The following is a 23553-nucleotide window of genomic DNA, read 5'->3' as shown; positions in this document are numbered from 1 at the left end:
CTTTGCTTATCCCTCCCAGAAATGCCTCACCACCTTGCCAGGATAGATGCCCAGAATTATTTACAGTGAGATGGCTGGCATATAAATAAATACCTATTTATTGATTAATATTTAATATATTTAAATGTTTATTGATAAATATCAGTACTTGAGGGAATAGCATTGCTGAAACAGGCTCTGTATTACCGGTGCTAATTTAAAAAATAGCCTTTCAGTCAGGGTGGATTTGATTTAAATCAAGTTGATTTGAATCACGATTCAAATCACTAGTAAAAAGGCTTGATTTAAATCAATACTATTTAAATCAAACCTTTTTGCTAGTGATTTAAATCATGGTTTAAATTAAACCATGGTTTAAATTAAACGGCTCGGCTGAAGAACTGGTCGCCGCCTGGGAAAGGTCGGGGGCTTTGGACCGGGTCGTGCCTTTGCGGCCTCTGACCCGGCGTTGTTCTCAACCGGCTCCTTGGTTTTCTGAGGAGCTGAGAGAGATGAAGCGCTGGAAAAGACGCCTGGAGAGCGACTGGAGGGCCAGCCGTTCTGAATCCGACCGAACACTAGTTAGGTCGCATATTCAGACCTACCTGGTGGCGATAAGAGTGGCAAAATGTGAGTATTTTTCCTCTCTTATCGCATCGGCAGATAACCACCCAGCCGCCTTGTTTAGGGTAACCCGCTCCCTTCTTTCTCAGGGAGCGCGGGAGGACCCCTTGCAAGGACGTGCTGAGGATTTTGGATTATATCTGCACAATAAAATCGCTCGGATCCGGGACGGACTGGACGCAGATTGGGTAGTGCCAGGCGAGATGACGGAGGCGGTTCTTGAAAATGTTGTTTGGGGAGAGTTCGACTCTGAGGACATGGACAGGTTACTAGGGAGGCTGAATGCGACCACATGTTTACTGGACCCGTGTCCCTCCTGGCTGGTACTGGCCACACAGGAGGTTACACGAGGCTGGCTTCAGGGAATTATCAACGCTTCTTTGGTGGAGGGAGTCTTCCCAGCCGCCTTGAAGGAGGCGGTGGTGAGGCCCCTACTTAAGAAGCCCTCCCTGGATCCATCTGTATTAGCTAATTATCGTCCTGTCTCCAACCTTCGCTTTGTGGCGAAGGTTGTTGAGAGTGTGGTGGCATGGCAGCTTCCTCGGTACCTGGAGGAAACTGTCTATCTAGACCCGTGCCAGTCCAGCTTCCGGCCCGGGTACAGCACGGAGACGACTTTGGTCGTGTTGGTTGATGATCTCTGGAGGGCTCGGGACAGGGGTTGTTTCTCTGTCCTGGTCCTACTAGATCTATCAGCGGCTTTTGATACCATCGACCATGGTATCCTTCTGCGGTGGTTGGGGGGGTCTGGGAGTGGGGGGCATCGTTTTTCGGTGGTTCTCCTCCTACGTCTCTGACCGTTCGCAGACTGTCTTGGCAGGAGGGCAGAGATCGACTGCGAGGCACCTCACTTGTGGGGTGCCGCAGGGGTCGGTTCTCTCGCCACTCCTGTTCAACATTTATATGAAGCCGCTGGGGGAGATCATCCATGGTTTCGGGGTGAATTGCCATCTATACGCTGATGATACTCAGCTGTATATTTCCACCCCAAACCACCCCAACGAAGCCGTCGAAGTGATGTCCCGGTGCCTTGAGGCCGTACGGGTCTGGATGGGGAAGAACAGACTCTGACTCAACCCATCCAAAACAGAGTGGCTGTGGATGCCAGCATCCCGGCACAGTCAGCTAGTTCCATCGCTGACTGTGGGGGAGCGAGGCATTGGCCCCCAGGGAGACGGTATGCAACTTAGGCGTTCTCCTGGATGTATGGCTGTCGCTGGAAGAGCACTTGACGGCCGTCGCCAGGGGAGCTTTTTATCAGGTGCGCCTGATATGCCAGTTGCGTCCCTTCCTGGACTGAGATTCGTTATGCATGGTCACTCACGCCCTCGTCACCTCTCGCCTGGACTACTGCAATGCTCTCTATATGGGGCTCCCCTTGAAGAGCACCAGGAGGCTCCAACTGGTCCAGAATGCGGCTGCGTGGGGGATAGAGGGAGCGGCTCTTAGCTCCCATATAACACCTCTCCTGCGCAGGCTGCATTGGTTACCGGTGGTCTTCCGGGTGCAATTCAAGGTGCTGGTTCTCACCTTTAAAGCACTCCATGGCTTGGGACCGGGCTACTTACGGGACCGCCTTCTGCCACCAACAGCCTCCCGTCGACCTGTGCGCTCCCATAGGGAGGGCCTCCTTGGGGTGCCGTTGGCCAAACAATGCCGACTGGTGGCTCCCAGGGGGAGGGCCTTCTCTGTAGGGGCTCCTGCCCTGTTGAATGAGTTACCTGTGGAGCTACGCCAACTCCCCGACCTCTGGACCTTTAAGCGCGAGATTAAGACTCTTTTATTCCATCGAGCAGGGTTGGCCTAATTACAATTTTAATCGAGGTGGTTTTTATTAGGGTCTATTTTTATCTGATTAGTTTTAAATTATGGGGCCAATTTTTGAATTAGATTTTTAAATATTGTTCTTAATTGTGTATTTTTGTAAAATTTTATCTTGACTGTAAACCGCCCTGAGTCTTCGGAGAAGGGTGGTATAAAAGTGTGATAAATAAGGGCCGTGGTAGCTCAGGCTGTAAAGAAGCCTGTTATTAGAACACAGTAGCCTGCAATTACTGCAGGTTCAAGCCCGGCCCAAGGTTGACTCAGTCTTCCATCCTTTATAAGGTAGGTAAAATGAGAACCCAGATTGTTGGGGGGGCAATAAGTTGACTTTGTAAATATACAAATAGAATGAGACTATTGCCTTATACACTGTAAGCTGCCCTGAGTCTTCGGAGAAGGACGGGATATAAATGTAAATAAATAAATAAATAAATAAATAAATAATTCGATTAAAATCATAATTTTTAAAGAGCAACTGTCATCTCTGTCCTGCAGTGGCTCCTCCTCTGATCTGCTGTTGACTCACCAACAGTCCCAATATTGCAGAATATACAGGCTCATGTTACATAACTAAGCTCCATTTCATGCTGAATAAAGTAAATTAGTAATGTATCTTAAATAGAAAACTACCTTTAGATAGATTTTTACTCCAAAAACATTTTATTAAAATAAATTTGATACAAATAAAAAATCTGTTTTAGATTTTAAAAAAAACCGGATTTAAATTTAAAAAATCTGATTTTTTTAATTTAAAAAAAAAACCATTGATTTTTATCCACCCTGCTTTCAGTACTTTTCGCTCCTGTCAAAGTGTGAAACTGTTGCTATACTTCCTTATTTGTACCAATAGCAAAAACCTATGCAAAAGCAGTGTTTAATGGTTGTATTACTGGAATCTATATTTCTCTCAGGGGGTTGGACTAAAAGACCTCCAAGGTCTCTTCCAATTCATAACATAACATAACATAACATAACATAACATAACATAACATAACATAACATAACATAACATAACATAACATAACATAACATAACATAACATAACATAACATAACATAACATAACATAACATAACATAACATAATATAATATAATATAATATAATATAACATATAACATAATATAATATAACATAACATAATATAATATAATATAATATAATATATAATATAATATAATATATAATATAACATAACATAACATAACATAACATAACATAACATAACAACAGAGTTGGAAGGGATCTTGGAGGCCTTCTAGTCCAACCCCCTGCCCAGGCAGGAAACCCTACACCATCTCAGACAGATGGTTATCCAACATTTTCTTAAAAATTTCCAGTGTTGGAGCATTCACAACTTCTGAAGGCAAGTCGTTCCACTTATTAATTGTTCTAACTGTCAGGAAATTTCTCCTTAGTTCTAAGTTGCTTCTTTCTTTGATCAGTTTCCACCCATTGCTTCTTGTTCTACCCTCAGGTGCTTTGGAGAACAGCCCGACTCCCTCTTCTTTGTGACAACCCCTGAGATATTGGAACACTGCTATCATGTCTCCCCTAGTCCTTCTTTTTATTAAACTAGACATACCCAGTTCCTGCAACCGTTCTTCATATGTTTTAGCCTCCAGTCCTCTAATCATCTTTGTTGCTCTTCTCTGCACTTCTCTTCTTCTGTTATTCTGATTACATGTATTTCACATGATGCATATAAGTTAAATGAGCAGGGTGACAATCCATAGCCTTGTCATACCGCTTTCCCAATTTTAATCCAATCAGGTGTTTCATGTCCGGTTCTAACTAATGTACCATGCATGACCTGTGTACAGATTTCTCAGGGGACAAATAAGATGGTATGGTATTCCCATCTCTTTAAAAACTTGCCACTGTTTGTTGTCATCCACACAATCAAAGGTTTTAGCTTGATGATTGAAGCTGAAATAGATGTTTTTCTGGAACTCCCTTGCTCTCTCCATAATCCAGTGAATGTTGGCAATTTGATCTCTAGTTCTTTTGTCTCTTTGAAACCCTGAGTATACTTCTGGTAGTTCTCAGTTCACATACTGCTGAAGCCTAGCTTGTAGGATTTTGAACATAACCTTTCCCAGCGTGTGAATTCAGTACAATTGTAGAGTAATTTGAACATTCTTTGGCATTGCCCTTATTTGGTATTGGAATGTCAGCTGAATTTTTCCAATCCTGTGGCTATTTTTGATTTTCCCAGATTGGGTGGCATATGCTTCCTAAGGCTTACTTGACTTTGGTCTCTAGGATGTCTGTCTCAATCAAGGTCACACCATCAGGATTACTATGGTCATAAAGATCTTTCGTGCATAGTTCTGTATATTCTTGCCACCACTTCTTGATCTCTTCTGCTTCTATTAGCTCCCTACCATTTTTGTCCATCTTTGAATTTCCTTGATATCTCCAATTTTCTTGGAAAATCTCTAATCTTTCCCATTCTATTGTTTCCTCTATTTCTTTGCAATATTGTTCTTTATATCATCATTTCCTTTCACCGTCAGGCATAGCTACAGCTGATTGCCTTTGGCCCAGGCACTTTATTTTTTTGAAGTGACAATGCAGGAAGTGGGTTACTGGAGGGACCTTGCTGAACACATGTTGTGTCATCAGAGAGTGCAGAGCTGGCCCTAGAGCAAAGACCCAGACTGAAGTTGGAGCTTCCCTCAAAACCTAAAGGCGGATGCCAACGGAAGTAGTGCTGCCTTCAAATTCAAGTCCCTGGTTAAGGAAAGTCCCTAAGCTAACTTCAGTTGCGTAATTATGCCTTCATGAAACATGCAGGCAGCTTTCTGTAATATGCATACAACCTCCCCATGCTCCAGTAATAATTAATCTAAGGCTAGTTACAGGTAATCTTTCACTTATGACCACCATTGTGTCCAAAATTCCTGTTGCTAAGTGAGATGGTTGTTAAGTGAATTTTGGCCCATTTTACAACCTTTCTTGCCACAGTTAAGTGAATCACTGCGGGTATTGATTTAGTAACATGGTTGTTAAGTGATTCTCATTTCCCATTGACTTTGCTTGTCAGAAGGTTGCAAATAGTGATCACATGATCCCGGGACACTGCGACAGTCATAAATATGAACCAGTTGCCAACCTTTTACTACCAGGCATATCCATAGCTGAGTGTCCTTTTGGCTTTGGCCCAACTGCTTCACGCTTTCTGGAGCTACGTATAATTCAGCGATGAAATCCACTTACCTTCGCTACTGGTTTGGGAATGGGAGCACACGCGCCTCTTCTGTACATACGCAGAGGGTCAAAAACGGGACGTAATGACATCCCAGCGGATGGGCGGAGCCTCCTGCCACCAGCGCTACTGGTTCGCGTGAGCCAGATAGATCCGGCAGGATTTCACCGCTGGTATAATAGTCCTCTGCTCAAACCCAGCAGCATATTGGATACCTTCTGACCTGAGGGGCTCATCTTCTGGCGTCATATCTTTTTGACTTTTGATACTGTCCAGGAGGTTTTCTTGGAAAAGATACTGGAGTGGGTTGGCATTTCCTTCTCCAGTGGACTGTGTTTTGTTACAACTTTCCACTATGACCTGTCCATCTTGGATGGCCCTGCATGGCTTAGCTTGTAGCTTCAATGAGCTGTACTAGCCCCTTAGTCATAACAAGGCAGTGATCCACGAAAGGATCTTAGCTTTTTAAGATCAGCCAGCTCAGATTCTTGATTCAAACATTGGAAGTTTTTAAAGAGATTGGACAACCATTTATCTGAAATGGTTGGGTTTTCTTGCCTGAGCAGGAGGTTGGACTAGAAAACCTCTAATGCAGGGGTCTCCAACATTGGCAACTTTCTTTCTTTCTTTCTTTCTTTCTTTCTTTCTTTCTTTCTTTCTTTCTTTCTTTCTTTCTTTCTTTCTTTCTTTCTTTCTTTCTTTCTTATTACATTTCTATACCGCACCATCTCCCAGAGGACTCAGGGCGGTTTACAGCCAATGTTAAAATACCCACACCAATACAATATAAATTAATAAATAACAATGTTTAAAAACAATTAAAAGCAAATATTTACTGGCCGAATCACTAAAACGGTCAAAGACCGATTAAAACCCCTTAAAATTTCGCTAAAATATGTCTTAGGCTAGTCCCGCTCGGTGAAATAGTAAAGTCTTCAGTTCACGTTTGAAGGCCCGGAGGTCGGGGAGTTGGCGTAACCCCGGAGGTAGCTCGTTCCATAGGGCTGGTGCTGCCAGAGAGAAAGCCCTCCCCCTGGGGGCCGCCAACCTACATTGTTTGGTCGACGGCACCCTGAGGAGGCCCGCTCTGTGGGAGCGCACAGGTCGTTGGGAGGCAATCAGTGGCAGAAGGCGGTCTCGCAAATACCCCGGTCCTAAGCCATGGAGTGCTTTAAAGGTGGTAACCAGCACCTTGAATTGCACCCGGAAGGCTACTGGCAACCAGTGTAGGCCGCACAGGATGGGTGTTATATGGGAGCAACGCGGTGCCCCCTCTATCACCCGCGCGGCCGCATTCTGGACTAGCTGGAGCCTCCTGGTGCTCTTCAAGGGGAGCCCCATGTAGAGAGCATTGCAATAGTCCAGGCGGGAAGTGACGAGGGCGTGAGTTTAAAGCTTTAAGAGCTTTAAAGCTTTGCTGGCTGAGGAAGTCTGGAAGTCTTAAAGTTGCCAAGGTTGGAGACCCCTGCTCTAAGGTCCCTTCCAACTCTGTCATTCTCTTATCTATTCTACCATGTTTCCCCTGTCTTATATTTTTTTTAAAGCCTGAAATAAGCGCTTGGCCTTATTTTCAGGGAAGTCTTATTATTTTGGGGCACCTGGAACAAGACGGGGCTCCTCTTGCTGTCTTACCTAATTTCCAGCTCTCTCTATCGAACCCTAACCAGAGGAAATGGTGGGGACCGCCTGCGCATGTGTTTTAATATTTTCAGGGAGGGCTTTATTTTCGGGGGTGGGTGGGTATTTTAGCGCATGCGCTCAAAAACCCTTTTGGGCTTATTATCCGGGGAGGTCTTATTTTCTGGGAAACAGGGTAGCTAACTTCAGTTCTTGTGTAGTTAAGCCTTCATGAAACAGGCAGGCACTTTTCTGTAATAGGCATACAACCTCCCTATGCGCCACTAATAATTGATCTAAAGCTAGCTTACAGGTAGTCCTCGATTTATGACCATTGAGCCCAAAATTTCTGTTACTAAGTGAGACAGTTGTTAAATGAGTTCTGCTCCATCGTATGGCCTGCCTTGCCACAGTTAAGTGAATCACTGCAGGTGTTGAGTCAGTAATACGGTTGTTAAGTGAATCAGGATTCCCCATTGACTTTGCTTATGAGAAGTTTTCAAAAGGGGGATTGTGTGACCCTTGGATACTGCAACCGTCATAAGTATGAACCAGTTGCCAAGCATCCAAATTTTGATAACATGACCATGGGGATTCTGCAATGGTCATAAGTGTAAAACAAAATGGTCATAAGTCATTTTTTCAGTTCTGTTTTAACTTCCAACGGTCACTAAATGAATGGTTATAATTTGAGGACTGTATTTTGCAGCACTATTTTTCAGAGAAAGGATTTCAAACTGAATCAGATTATGACTCTGTATGATGTCATTAAGAAAGACTTGAAAAGTTACAAATTTATAACAAATGCAGACAAATGATGACTGTCTTTCATTTTTCATAGTTTACTTTCTGTAATTGTATGGTAGGACCAATTGCCCTACGTGTTCTATAGCAGTGGTCTCCAACCTTGGCAACTTTACGACTTGTGGACTTCAACTCCCAGAATTCCTCAGCCAGCATGCGCTGGCTGAGGAATTCTGGGAATTGAAGTCCACAAGTCGTAAAGTTGCCAGGGTTGGAGACCACTGTTCTATAGTTATGCCTAAATGACCATGTAATTTCTTGTGGTGATAGTTGGTGGATTCCTCCTGTCCATAGCCAAGAAAAAGTACAAAGTCCTTGTCAGGACAGCAGTAGAGTTTTAAAACCATGAATGGGGGAAGTCCACTACAATTCATCAGATAACCTGATGCTTTCAGTGTTATATGTCAAAATACAGACAATATTTTTTTTTAAGTGTAAATACCATTATCTTTGGCTACTTGCCTTATGTACCATATTTTTTGGAGTATAAGACACACTTTTTCCCCCCTTAAAAGAGGGTGAAAATTTGGGTGCATCTTATACACTGAATGTAGCCCCGCCCACACTTGGAGGTGGAAATAGGCAATGGCAATCCCTGAAGCCTGAAACAGCTGATCTTCGGGAGGCCGATCCAAGCGACAATCAGCTGCTTGTGCTAATCAGGCTGTGCTGAAGCTGAAACGGGCTGTTTGCTGCAAGGAGGCAAATTGCTGGGAGGCAGAGGCAGATTTTTTTTTTCTTGTTTTCCTCCCCAAAATAGATAGGTCGTCTTATAGTCCGGAGCATTTTATACTCCGAAAAATACAGTTAGTTTGTGTTGGAAGAAATATCCATCTGGTTCAGTTCCAAGCTGGGAGAAAGACACTGAAAACAAAGAGACTGATTGGAAAGAAAGTTTAATGATGAATGATGAACAGAACCAACAGCAGTCCTGGGTCAGCTGACCAATTGGTTTGATGAGTACATACGGATTTTTATAAGTTTCAGAGATGCTGCTGGGGGTGGATGGGTTGTGCGATGTCTGAAATGCACTTAGGAGATTGTACAATGTAGTGAGCTCTGTGTCTTCTGCTAAATGGTAGTGGGTTAATCTATTATGTCCTAAAGGGACATGCCCTGTTCTTTTTAATCCCATCACCCTGAAGCTGAAGGTCTTTTGTGGAACAACTTGCCTCCAGAAGTTGTGAATGCTCCAACACTGGAAATTTTTAAGATGTTGGATAACCATTTGTCTGAAGTGGTGTAGGGTTTCCTGCCTGGGCAGGGGGTTGGACTAGAAGGCCTCCAAGGTCCCTTCCAACTCTGCTGCTGCTGCTGCTGCTGCTGTTGTTGTTGTTGTTATTATTATTATTATTATTATTTAAGCTGGCCCAGTCTTTCTTAATGGGCACAAAATATCCGCTGGGGAGGGGCTATTAAGAAAGACTGAGCATGTTTCTTCATTCCTCCCTTTGGGGAAATATAATATTCTGCTTTTTTAATATTTCCCAAAATATTTCATTCTTTGAAATTCTCCCACATTTGTTTTTAATATCCCAAACTGCTTTGTAATTAGTTGAATAAATATAAGTATGACAAACACTACTTGTGTATTTGGGCAAACACACAAATAGAATGAGGCATTGGCATGTTACTGCATAATAGTGAAATCAAATGCAATAATGTGATTTACCCACCTGTCAGTACTTAAGAGAACAGGAAAAAAGAGAACATCCCTTACCTCCTGCAAAGAGGAAATTAATGTTATTTTATGAGCCAGCATTTTTAATTGCATGCTGCTGGAAACAAATTTGTTCCTTAGGCTGCCCCATCCACTCCCATTTGAAACTAAAAGAATGTAAAAGAAGCAACAGCAGCAAAAGTCCCACAGACCTCAAGGCTGCTTGAAAGTAATAATTCTACAAAGTTTTTTTTTTTAAAAAGCAAAAGTTCCAAGAATCTTCTATGAAACTGTCAAATCTCCACCTGTCACAAATCTTTGGTTAGTCAGCAAAACCTGGAATGGATCCTCCCAGGTTGTATTTGAAATCCTGCAATTATTATTAAAATAATAATAATAATAATAATAATAATGATGATGATGATGATGATGATGATGATGATGATGATGATAATGATGATGATGTAATTTTTATACCGCCCTTCTCCCGAAGGACTCAGGGCGGTTCACAGCCAGATCAAATCAACAACAAGGAGGAACAATACAGATAAAAACACTAATAAAAAACTTATTAAATTTGGCCCATAATTTAAAATACATAAAAACCCTAAAACCCCATTTAAAATTAGAGATAATAAAACTAATTCCATGCCAGTCCTGCGCCAGCCGACATTGTTTGACTGACGGCACCCTGAGGAGGCCCTCCCTGTGGGAACGCATGGGTCTGTGGGAGGCAAACGGTGGCAGAAGGCGATCCCGTAAATACCCCGGTCCTAAGCCATGGAGCGCTTTAAAGGTGGTAACCAATACCTTGAAGTGCAACCGGAAGACCACAGGCAGCCAGTGCAGCTTGCGCAGGAGAGGTGTTATATGGGAGCCATGAGTGGCTGTCTCTATCACCTGCGCAGCCGCATTCTGGACCAACTGGAGCCTCCGGGTGCTCTTCAAGGGGAGCCCCATGTAGAGAGCATTGCAGTAGTCCACGCGAGAAGTGACAAGAGCATGAGTGACTGTGCATAGGGAATCCCGGTCTAGAAAGGGGCGCAACTGGCGAATCAGGCGTACCTGATAAAAAGCTCTCCTGGAGATGGTTGTCAGATGTTCTTCAAAGGACAACCGTCCATCCAGGAGAACGCCCAAGTTGCGCACCCTCTCCAGCGGGGCCAGTGACTCGCCCCCAGCAGTCAGCCGCAGCTGGCTGTACTGGGATGCCAGCATCCACAGCCACTCCGTCTTGGAGGGGTTGAGCTTGAGTCTGTTTCTCCCCATCCAGACCCACACAGCCTCCAAACACCGGGACAGCACTTCGACCGCTTCGTTGGGGTGGTCTGGGGTGGAAATGTATAGCTGAGTATCATCAGCATAAAGTTGGTAACTCACCCCAAAACCACTGATGATCTCACCCAGCGGCTTCATATAGATGTTGAACAGGAGAGGCAAGAGAACCGACCCCTGCAGCACCCCAAACATGAGGTGCCTCGCAGTCGATCTCTGCCCCCCTGCCAACACCGTCTGCGACCGGTCGGAGAGATAGGAGAACCACCAAAAAACGGTGCCTCCCACTCCCAAACTCCCCAGCCGGCGCAGCAGGATACCATGGTCGATGGTATCAAAAGCCGCTGAGAGATCTAAAAGGACCAGGGCAGAGGAATAACCTCTGTCCCTAGCCCTCCAGAGATCATCAACCAACGCGACCAAAGCTATCTCTGTGCTATACCCAGGTCGAAAGCCGGACTGGAACGGGTCCAGATAGACTGTTTCATCCAGGTACTGGGGTAACTGACGTTCCACCACACTCTCAACAACCTTTGCAACGAAGTGAAGGTTGGAGACGGGACAATAGTTTCCCAAAACAGCTGGGTCCAGGGAAGGCTTCTTGAGGAGGGGCCTCACCACCGCCTCTTTCAAGGCGGTAGGAACAACACCCTCCAACAGAGAAGCGTTAATAATCCCCTGGAGCCAGCCTCGTGTAACCTCCTGTGTGGCCAGCACCAACCAGGAGGGGCACGGGTCCAATAAACATGTGGTGGCATTCAGCCTTCCCAGCAACCTGTCCACGTCCTCAGGAGCCACAGTATCAAACTCATCCCAGATGTTCTCAACAAGACTTGTCTTTGTCATCTCACCTGGATCTACCCAATTTTGGTCCAATCCGTCCCGGTGCTGAGCGATTTTATCGTGCAGATACTTACTAAAATCCTCGGCCCGCCCGTGTAACGGGTCATCCCGAACCTCCTGATGCAGGAGAGAACGGGTCACCCGAAACAAGGCGGCCGGGAGGTTATCTGCCGATGCAATCAGGGAGGAAACATAAATACGCTTAGCCTCCCTCAATGCCACTAGGTAGGTCTAAATAAATGACCTAACTAGTGTTCGGTCAGCTTCCGAACGGCTGGACCTCCAAACGCTCTCTAGGCGTCTTTTCCGGTGCTTCATCTCCCTCAGCTGCTCAGAGAACCAAGGAGCCGGGTGAGTTCTGTGCGGGGTCAGAGACCGCAAAGGCACAACACGGTCCAAAGCTCTGGCCGCGGCCCGTTCCCAGGCCGCGACTAGCTCCTCAGCCGAGCCGTGGGCCAGATCTTCAGGGAACGGCCCAAGTGTCAAGCTACCTCCGACAGTAAAAAGGAAAGAATTCACCTTGACTTCATTTGGAATGAAAACAAGTACTTTTACTTTTACAGTCTGGATTGCAGCCAAGCAAAGCTGGAACTGAGACAAAATATAGCTAACATATCACATCCCCCCAATTGTCCCTCCTCCTCCAGGAGGTCAGGCTGGTCTGGTCCAATGCCAACTCCTTCACGGCCCCTCGTGGTAATCTTCTTCCACAGGTCTCTGGATGTCAGTCAACTTAGGAATGCAGTGTCGGTTAGAAAAGCGCGCGCTGATAAAACACAGTAGTTAATTATCCCTCCCCCTGTTATGTCAGCCGACACCCTTAATAGGCTCCTTTCCTTCACCCTGGACGGAGGTATGATACATCTCATTTCCTTAACAGTTTATAATACAGAAATAAACAGTTTACATTCTATCTACTGATATAATCATTCAAAAGCATATGAAGACTGGAGTGGAGGCTGACATTCGGCCCTCCTGCAACAAGGACGTCAGTCCTAGAAAGAAAAAAGAGAAGTTAGGGTTTATCAGGATATTTTTTATAGAATTGTGCTATCTTTTCCGAAGCACGAACATCTTCTTTGTTCACCCATTCAGCTTGGGATAACGGAAGTGTTTCCAGGAAATAAGATATTGAATTTTATTTCTATGTTTTCTTGAGTCTAAAATTTCTTTTATTTCAAAGTGTTGTTCTCGCTCTGTGAGAATTGGTGTAGGAGGGGGTGTATGGTTAGGAGGGAAAGAAGACGTGTGTTCAGGTTTCAGCAAACCCACATGGAAAACGGGGTGGATTCTTCTAAGTGTTTTTGGTAATTGTAGTTGTACCGTCACGGGTTGATGATTTTACTATGGGGAAAGGTCCCACATATTTGGGTCCAAGTTTCTTAGATTTCTGAGTGGTTTGAAGATATTTGGTGGAAAGATAAACCTTATCGCCCACTTGATATTTGTTCTCAGGGGACCTTTTTTTATCTGCTTGTTTTTTATGCACGGTGGCGTCGTCGATCGCCTTGCAGTCATTTTCCATGTGCTTTGTATTTGATCTATCCATTCTGACAAAGAGGAAACAGTAGTTTCTTCCTTTGGGAGTTCTGAGATAGGAACAAAATCTTGACCTGAAGCTATTTTAAAGGAGTAAATCCAGTGCTACTATGAATTGAGTTGTTGTAGGCAACTTCAGCAAAAGGCAAGAGATCTGCCCAATTGTCTTGCTGGTAGTTAACATAACATCGCAGATATTGTTCTAGTACAGTTTGAGCGTTCACAGCTTCCATTAGTTTGAGGATGATGGGAAGAGCTTAATCCTTGGCGGAACCAATGAGTCGTAAAATTCTTTCCAAAATTGAGAAGTGAATTGAACTCCTCGATCTGAAATGATGCGATCAGGAACTCCGTGAAGTCTATAAATGTGCTGTACAAACAACTTTGCTAGAGTCTTTGAGGAGGGTATTTTCGAACATGGAATAAAATGGACTTGTTTGGAGAAAAGGTCAGTCACAACCCATATAACAGTATTGCCTGAACTTTCAGGTAATTCCACTATGAAATCCATGGATATTTCTTTCCATGGGGTTCCTGGTCTGGCTACTGTTTGAAGTAGTCCAGGAGGTTTTCCGGAGGTCTTTTGGATGATGCACAAATAGGGCAACTTGCTACATATGCTTGAATGTCTTTTTTAAGACTTGGCCACCAAAACTGTCTTTTAAGAAGATGCAAAGTTTTCACAAATCCAAAATGCCCTGCCATTTTGGCATCATGGCATCGTTGTAGGATGGTTTCTCTGAGTGATAGAGGAACATATAGTTTTGTTTCAATCCAAGCTAGTCCATCACGGAGTGTGCATTCATGGAATGAGTTAAGTACCAGTCATCGGTGTTTAAAGCTTCTTTAAACGACTTGGTTAGTTCATCTGGGAGTGAGGGGTCAGCTTTGGAGTGGCTTCTAGTTATTGCTGGGGCTGCTAACTGTTGCAGGAAGTATTGGTTGAACCACCTCGGGCGAGTGCAATTGTATTGGGGTAAGCGTGAGAGAGCATCTGCTAAGAAGTTTTTCCCCAGGAATATAATGTAAAGTAAAATTAAAGCGGTTAAAATATTGAGCCCAGCGGCTTGTTTACGTGAAAGTTTTCTAGGAGTCTTTAGAGCTTCTAGATTTTTGTGATCAGTCCAAACTTCAAAAGGATGATTTGAACCTTCTAAGAATTGTCTCCATGTCCGTAGAGCCCAATGAACTGCAAATGCTTCCTTTTCCCAAATAGCCCATCGCCTTTCAGTTTCAGTCAATTTTCGAGAAGTGAAAGCACAGGGTTGTAAATTACCATCAGCATTGTTTTGGAGCAGGACGGCTCCGACTGCTACATCACTTGCATCAGCTTGTATTACAAAAGGAACATCCATGTCAGGGTGCTTTAAAATAGGTTCAGCGGCAAAGAGTCGTGTTAATTTTTCAAATGCAGCCTGACATTCCATTGTCCATTCGAGAGGTAATGATGGTTTGGGTTTCGTGTCTCCTTTAGTTTTTAAGAGGTTAGTGATTGGTAAAGCAATTTGAGCAAAGGAGGGGATGAATTGACGATAGAAATTTGCGAATCCTAAAAAACTTTGGAGTTGCTTGCGTGTGCGTGGGGGGGCCCATTCCAAGACAGCTTTCACTTTTTCTGGATCCATTTCTAACCCATCAGCGAAATCGATACCCTAAGTAGTCTATTTTGGTTTGATGGAAATCACATTTGGATAGCTTGCAATATAGTTCTGCAGATAATAACTTTTTGAGTACAGCTCTTACTAGTTTAATATGTTCTTCCATTGTTTCTGTATAGATAAGTATGTCGTCAAGGTAGACAAGAACTCCTTTGAATAAATGCTGATGGAGTATTTCATTTATTAGTTGCATAAAAACTGCGGGCGCCCCCTGCAGTCCAAATGGCAGTACTCGAAACTGGAAACATCCTAGTGGACAGTTGAAAGCGGTTTTCCATTCATCCCCCTCTTTTATACGAACTCTGTAGTAGGCTTCTCGCAGGTCCAGTTTGGTGAAGAATTTTCCTTTCGCTAAATGTGCTAACATATCTTTCATGAGTGGCATGGGATATATGTTTTGGTACACCGCGTTTAGGTTCCTATAGTCAACTATAAGACGAAAGGAGCCATCTTTCTTTCCCGGAACATCACTGGCGCCGCCACACGAGGCCTAGCCGGTTGGATAAAGCCCGCTCTAGGTTTTGTCTATGAATTTACGTAGCTCTCCCAATTCCTTTTGGGTCATGGGATAAGCTTTTGGCTTTGGAAGCTTTACCCCCGGAAGGATGTCTATGGCACAGTCAATAGGCCTATGGGGAGGAAGTACGTCTGATGCTTTCTCACTAAAGACTTCTCGTAAGTCCCAGTATTCCTTGGGTATTCTTTCTTCCCCGTCTATACGTTCAATCATTGCCCCCAACTTATCCTGGTGCAAGGTCACGGTAGGTTCCTTCTTGGGTTTCCCCTTTTCCCCTTTTAAGGCTTTGGAACGGAAACGTAGGACTCCCGTTCTCCAGTTAATATGGGGGTTCCATTTCATAACCATGACAAGCCTAACAACAGGGGTTGGTCCATTCCTGGGGCTACTATGAAGTTCAGAATTTCGGTGGTCTCCTATTATCATTTCTATGGGTTCCGTTACGAAATGGGCGGGCCTCCCCCTGCCACAGAGCCATCTAACTGGGCAAAAGCTATGGGCCTACTTAAGGTTCTCAACCTTAGTTCCATTTTTTCTACTAGTTCGGGACTGACCATACATCTAGTGCATCCAGAATCGAGTAGTGCTAGCAGTTCCCCCTTATTACCCGAAGAGGGTACATGTAGATTAACTGGAATGTCCAAGGGGCCCCGTGCCCAACTCACCAGAAGGTCTTCATCGGACTCTGACGTGGTTTTGCTGTCGTCAGTATCGGTCGACACTTCGCCATCCTCCTTGATGGGCGTGCCCTTCTTGGCAACGCCCTCCCCCACTTTTGCTGGTTTCCGCGCCTTAGCCGCTGGCTTCACTGGCTCCTTTTCACCACCAGAGGTCGCGCTTGGTATCAACTTAACTCCACAGTCGGCTGCTCGGTGGCCTTCTTTCCCACATCTGTAGCACGCAGACGAACGTGGTCTTCCTCCCTCCAATCTAGGGACGTCCCTATAGGTTCCTTCTGGAAAACGGCCAAGGGATGGCCCTCCAATGCGCTGTCTTCTGCCGCGGTCCTTCACTAACTCGATTTCCATCTCTGCTGCCAATGTCAGCCTCCACTCCAGTCTTCATATGCTTTTGAATGATTATATCAGTAGATAGAATGTAAACTGTTTATTTCTGTATTATAAACTGTTAAGGAAATGAGATGTATCATACCTCCGTCCAGGGTGAAGGAAAGGAGCCTATTAAGGGTGTCGGCTGACATAACAGGGGGAGGGATAATTAACTACTGTGTTTTATCAGCGCGCGCTTTTCTAACCGACACTGCATTCCTAAGTTGACTGACATCCAGAGACCTGTGGAAGAAGATTACCACGAGGGGCCGTGAAGGAGTTGGCATTGGACCAGACCAGCCTGACCTCCTGGAGGAGGAGGGACAATTGGGGGGATGTGATATGTTAGCTATATTTTGTCTCAGTTCCAGCTTTGCTTGGCTGCAATCCAGACTGTAAAAGTAAAAGTACTTGTTTTCATTCCAAATGAAGTCAAGGTGAATTCTTTCCTTTTTACTGTCGGAGGTAGCTTGACATTAAGCTGGAACACACATCATGTCTACCAACCAGGATTGCAATTGCAATACCGGGGGGGGAGAAAACCCAAATGTGATGGAAGGCCTGCTGCCGGCTGAGCTGGGGGAGGCGTCCAGAGGAATTTTTGCTGACACTTTTAACCCTGAGCTGGAAAATTGCAGAGATCGGTGGATTGAGCAATTAAGGCTGGAAGAGGAGAAGTGGAAGCCAAGTGCCGAAAAGTTTCAGTCTGGAGTAACAAAGAGGAAAAAAAAGGGCACGGTGAGACTATCGGATTGGCAAGAAGAGAGAGAGTTAACAGACAACCGCCAGTTGGAGCAAGCATTTCGTCTTTTCCGTGAGGTGAAAGAAAGACAAACAGCTCGTCAAAGGTATGAATCCCCTATTCGGTCCTCCAGGTGGGAGGGAGAAGAGGAGGAAGAGAATACAAAGGGGCCAGCTAAAGGTGAATTCCAGGGTGGTGAGATTTCTGAAGAGCCAGGGCTGGAAAATCTCTCCCCAGAGGAAGCTGAATTGGATGAGGGTTGGCGCCACCTGCTGACCAAGCAAGGTCGCGCAGGGGAAGGAAAAAGCCAAAAATTCCCCCCCTATCAGAGAAATTTGATGGAAATGTGAAGGAGTTGGGACTGTTCCTGGCGAAAGTGAATGACCACATGATAGACTGGGGGGAAGATTACTGGTCACAGGCAGCACAAGTGAGAGCTGTGACTCATAATTTGACCGGAAGAGCAGCTGCGTGGTATGTGTCGTTACATACAAACCACTCCCCCTTACTGCAGAACTACGAGCATTTTATGACTGCACTGAGGCGGAGGTTTGAGGACCCCCTGGCAGAGCAAAAGGCCAAAGGTCGGATGAAAACCATCAGGCAAGGGAGGAGGCCGGTGGCTGATTATAACCAGGAGTTCAGTGATGAACTGTGTCGAGCACGAGCCTCTCCAACTACGCTGTATGGCTGGTACACCATACACCATACTCCATCAGGAACCTATCCGGGTCCATCAGGCACCTGGGACGGAACCAACACATTGGTTCCGTCTCCCTGCGGTATTGAGTAGCGGTCCGAAAATCCAGACGGAGGGAATGATCTGACCATGACAATGGTTCAATAACTAAATTTCCTAGTTCCAGATCATTCAACCACTGTCCAGAGACAAAAATCAGATCCAGTGTGCCTCCCTCGATGTGAGTAGGGCCGTTAACTAATTGGGTCAGGTCCATGGCCGTCATGGAGGCCATGAACTCCTGAGCTGTCATCGATGTCACACCGGTTGATGGCAAGTTGAAATCCCCCATGACCATAAGTCTAGGGGTATCAACCGCCATCCCGGCTAACACCTCTAACAGCTTGGGCAGGGCTGTTGTCATACAGCAAGGAGCCAGGTACGTGATCAACAAGCCCACCTGCCTCCTACGACCCCACTTCACAAAGAGGGATTCACAACCGGCCATCTGAGGTACAGTGGCCTCCCTCGGCTCCAGACTCTCCTTAATAACGACCGCCACCTCCCCACCCCTACCTTGGGCCCTCGGCTGATGAAATGCATGGAAACCCAGCAGGCACATTTCTACAAGGGGAACACCCCCTTCTGTGCCCAGCCAGGTCTCCGAAATGCCCATAAGGTCCACGCCCCCCCCCTGTATAAGATCACAAATCAGGGGGGCTTTATTTACCACGGACCTTGCATTGCACAGCATCAGCCAGAGGTCCAAGCTTTGAGGATTCTGGCCACTCGGGGAACAGAAGTCAGAGGGCCCGGAGCGCGCAATCGCTTTCAAAAAGCGAGCGCGCACCCCCTTAACATATGGCCCCCCACTTCTGCCCTATCTGCCCCTTCCACTTACCATGCCGATGGAACAGCCCTCGTAGACAGGAACGTAATTCTCCCCTATTTCCTCCGAACCTGCTGGAATACAGCCATGAGCATCCGCGAGAACTGGCACCCTTCCTGCCGGTTTCCCCCAACACCCGTCTTTACCCTCTCCTCCCTTAAAAACCTCTTATTTAAAAACCCCCAAAGGTTCTTCTTGGACGCATGCCACCTCTCTGGGTCCCAAGACCCATCATTGAGGTAGGCCCTCGATAACGTGGAGGGCCATTCCTGCGAGATGGAGGAATCCCGCAGGCTAAGAAGTTCAGTCAGAGAGTATCTCATCAAATGAAATCGGCAAATGAGTGAGCATTCCAAACCGGCATTGATGTTAAAAAAGTCCAGTGCAGTTGACTAATTGGGCTCTGTCATATGATGAAATTGGGACAGTCGCTCTTCCGTGGTAGATTGTTAACACCATCAATATCTCTGTATTCTCACCATCAATATTCTCAATATTCTTAATATTCTCCATATTCTCACACCCCCCACCCCCCACCCCAAACCAACACATGTGGGGGGGGGGGAGGAGTCAGGATCAAGTAGGCCCTAGGGAATAATCAATCCCCCATTTAGGGCCCTCCAGGTTTTACAATAATCCTGAGGATGGTCCTGAACTGTCCAGATAAAAACGGATCCAAAGGTCCAAAAAACACATTCCTGGAGGAAAGGAGGGAGAGGGGAGGGGCAACCGCCGCCGCCGCCGCCGCCATCGAGGAAGCTCCACCACCGCCGCGGCCGTCTTCCTCGCTGCCGCGGCGGCACCCCCCCCCATACACCCAAAGCTCCTCCGTGGAGGACCTTGCTGGAGGGTCGCTGGGGGTTGTTGATTCCGGCGCTATTTCCACCATCTTCCATCGCTGCACACCGCAACGCCATGAAAGTCCCGAGAACCCTTGTCATCGTTGGGGAAAATACCGCAGGGAAGGAAGGATGCCCGGACGCCGCCCTGCCCCATGCCTCAAAATAGCCGTCGCCATTTCGCCGCTCACCCCCCCGGCTCCGTCCTCGGCAGCCGCGAGTTTCCAGGGTCCAAAAAAACCCTCCCGCGGCTGCCGGGAAGATCTTCTCACCGGGCCAGGGGGTGCAGGCGACTAAGGTGGCAGCTGAGGCACTCCATCGGCTGGGACGCCTTCACTCTGCCTTTCCACACTCTCACCGAGCTGCCATCTTGGGCATGCGCAGAACCCAGAAACTTCTTACTGCTGGAATGTATGTAGAATAGAATAGAATAGAATAGAATTTTATTGGCCAAGTGTGATTGGACACACAAGGAATTTGTCTTGGTGCATATGCTCTCAGTGTACATAAAAGAAAAGATACCTTCATCAAGGTACAACATTTACAACACAATTGATGATCAATATATCAATATAAATCATAAGTATCTGGTTACTCAGAAGAATTGAAACCCAACTGCCTTCCAGAGCTTTTATGCTGCTAAAAACTGACATTAGTTCATTTCCCTCCAACCAAGGATTGCACTGAGATGGCAGGAGATGATGTGATGGTCCTGGAAATTTCAGGAATAAGCCTGGCTGTAATAAGGAAAACTCACACTTGAAACATTTTTTTTAAAAAAGGCAGATAATAAAAATGCCTTAACTTACTTCTAATATGCACTCAATATACACAAATGCCCCCCAACCCCCCCCCCTGCAAAACTCACCCCAGAATCAACGTTGCTAGAGCCTGCATTCACCAGAGAGAGAAATCCAGCTTTTAAAGGGACAGGCACAGGGGTGAAATCCAGCAGGTTCTGGAGAACAGGTAGAAGAAATTTTGAGCTGTTCGGAGGACCAGTAGCGGAAATTTTGAGTCATTCGACGAACCAGCAAATACCACCTCTGGCTGGCCCCAGAGTGGGGTGGGAATGGAGATTTTGCAATGTCCTTTCCCAGGAGTGGGGTGGGAATGGAGATTTTGCAGTATCTTCCCCCTGCCATGCCCACCAAGCCACACCACGCCTATCAAGCCATGGCCATGGAACTGGTAGTAAAAGAATTTGGATTTCACCACTGGACAGGCATAAGTTTAGAAGCTTCTTTTCAAAATAGTTTCTCAATTTTACATGCATACCCAAATCTCTACAAATACCAACAAATGGATGATGCCTTAATATTTAAAGTTTATTTTTTATTTTTTTCCAAACATATTAATCTGTGAACAATGTGGCATCTGAGCGTCATACTTTTTTAATACAAATAAATAGTATTCATCATAGTTTCATTTAACAAGCTTATATAATCCTTGTAACACATATACTGCACGTATACTGCACGAATCAAGAAGAGAGCCGTGAAAATATTTGCAGATTCCTCGCATCCTGGACATAAACTGTTTCAACTCCTACCCTCAAAACGACGCTATAGAGCACTGCACACCAGAACAACTAGACACAAGAACAGTTTTTTCCCGAAGGCCATCACTCTGCTAAACAAATAATTCCCTCAACACTGTCAGACTATTTACTGAATCTGCACTACTATTAATCGTTTCATAGTTCCCATCACCAATCTCTTTCCACTTATGACTGTATGACTATAACTTGTTGCTGGCAATCCTTATGATTTATATTGATATATTGATCATCAATTGTGTTGTAAATGTTGTACCTTGATGAACGTATCTTTTCTTTTATGTACACTGAGAGCATATGCACCAAGACAAATTCCTTGTGTGTCCAATCACACTTGGCCAATAAAATTCTATTCTATTCTATTCTATTTTATTAAATTATAATCTTCCATTATTTAATCATTCAATATTTCAATGTGTCATTTGTATGCCAATAACCCTATTCTAAGTATCATACCTTTTAATACAAATAGAATATTATTCATATTTATTACTTTTAACAAGCTTATATAATTCTAATAATACAAACATTTATTCTATATTAAAAATCTTCCATTATTTCCTTGTTCAATTTATAATCCATGATTTAGTTATTCAAAATTTCAATGTTATTTTTATGTCAAATCACCAGATTCTGCACGTCATACATTTTTATTTGTTACATTTAGTAAACAAACACCTATTCAAATTGAATTATAATCTTTCATTATTTAATCAATAGTTCGATATACTTTTATGCCAGTCACCATATTAAGTATACTTAGTAATACCATCATTCAAATTCTAATTTCTCATCTTATTATTACTTCTCATTATATAAAAATGTGTATTTTATTACACATAAAATAACACACTATCACAGCCCTGCAGGAACTCCTTTTCTGGACAAAGCTGAGGCGGCGGAGACATAGAGGGCACTTTTCCCTCTTTTGTGTGTGTGTGTGTGTGTGTATCTCCTCTGATCCGCTGTTCCGCCCCTTTAGAAGATTTTTAGTCCCGCCCCGCCCCTTTAAGAAGACTTTTAGTTCCATCTTGCCCCTTTAAGAACCCTTGTAGTCTCGTCCCCTTTAGAGGGCTTGCAGTCCAACAGCTTCATATAGGATTTTTCGCCTGGTAACTGGAAGGTTAGTTGATGCGGCGCAGAGCAGTGAGGGCGGCTGGGCTGGAGATTGCGAAATATTCGGGGCTTTGGGGGAGCTGCTTCGCGCCCTTGTTTCCCAGTATTGGGAAGTACTTTGGCCCCGTTGTGAGAAATTTACCTGGTGTTCGGCTCCGGAATGGGGAGAGAGCGGATGGTTGCGCCTTTCGGAGAAGTAGGATTATTGGAGAAAGGACTCTACTGCCTGTTTTCTAGTAAGCCGTTCAGGTTAAATAGAATAGAATAGAATAGAATTTTTATTGGCCAAGTGTGATTGGACACACAAGGAATTTGTCTTGGTGCATATGCTCTCAGTGTACATAAAAGAAAAGATACGTTCATCAAGGTACAATGTTTCTGGCTGCGTATAGCAGGATTTGGGTGGATAGCATTGCTGAAACGGGCCATACATTAGTAATGAAAAAGTGGCCTTGCCACTCTTTTCACATGTCCATCGAAAAAGCGTTGGCGTAGTTGTCCATTAGGTTTCAAGAGATTAGGACAAACTTTGGATAGTGGAGATAGTCGGTGAGTTACTGAAGTGAATAATAAACGTATAAAAAGTTTTGGTGCATAGAGAAAAATTACACGGAATTCATGAACTCGTGCCTGGGTCTCCGCTATAGGTCCCCCCCCCCGCTAAAATTATTACGACTCGGGGAAAGAAATCTCGACCTAATTTCCTGTAGGCATTGCACATATTTCAAGATGTGTTTCTCTGTTGTGTATCCATAGATGTTTATGTATTGCTTTAGGGAAAGCTTTTTAAGTACTCGGTTCGGCCTTCAGAGTCATTTATAAACTCATTGATTAGTTTCTTGTTTTTAAGTCACTAAATCTTGCCTAACTCCATAACCCCATGTAAACCATTGGAGAACTCTTGCCTTTATATATAAAGATTTATATCTCCGCCCCTTGCTTCTCTCATTCGCCTCGGGGAAGCCGGCAGTTCGGTGGGTGGGGCGATCGTAGAGGCTGTGGGATGGGCAGCATTAGAATGCAAGATTTTTTTTTAAAGTGCCGCGGCTACTCCGCAAGTTTTTTTTTTTATTTAAAGGGGCTGCGTTTTCCGAGCAAAAGTGGCTCCAGAGCTGTAGTTCTGCACGTTCAT

The 23553-nt window shown here is 44.9% G+C and overlaps 1 protein-coding gene across 3 annotated transcripts in view; it reads left to right on the top strand.

The window, feature by feature from the left end:
- The window catches only part of LOC131191689 (early activation antigen CD69-like), a 51722-nt gene that overhangs the window by 2253 nt on the left and 25916 nt on the right, over window positions 1-23553 (top strand). The window contains exon 1 of one of the 3 annotated variants that reach the window (XM_058170097.1): window positions 22352-22428. The exons of the other annotated variants lie outside the window; for them this stretch is intronic. The gene's annotated coding sequence lies outside the window, so the exon portion shown is untranslated. Of the gene's footprint in view, window positions 1-22351; window positions 22429-23553 lie in introns of those variants that run through there. 3 annotated transcript variants of the gene reach the window in all.

This window comes from Ahaetulla prasina, chromosome 2 (assembly GCF_028640845.1).
Source record: "Ahaetulla prasina isolate Xishuangbanna chromosome 2, ASM2864084v1, whole genome shotgun sequence".
Lineage (NCBI taxonomy): Eukaryota > Metazoa > Chordata > Lepidosauria > Squamata > Colubridae > Ahaetulla > Ahaetulla prasina.
The sequence above is the reverse complement of the archived record's forward strand: the minus strand, read 5'-3'. Positions and strand labels throughout refer to the sequence as shown.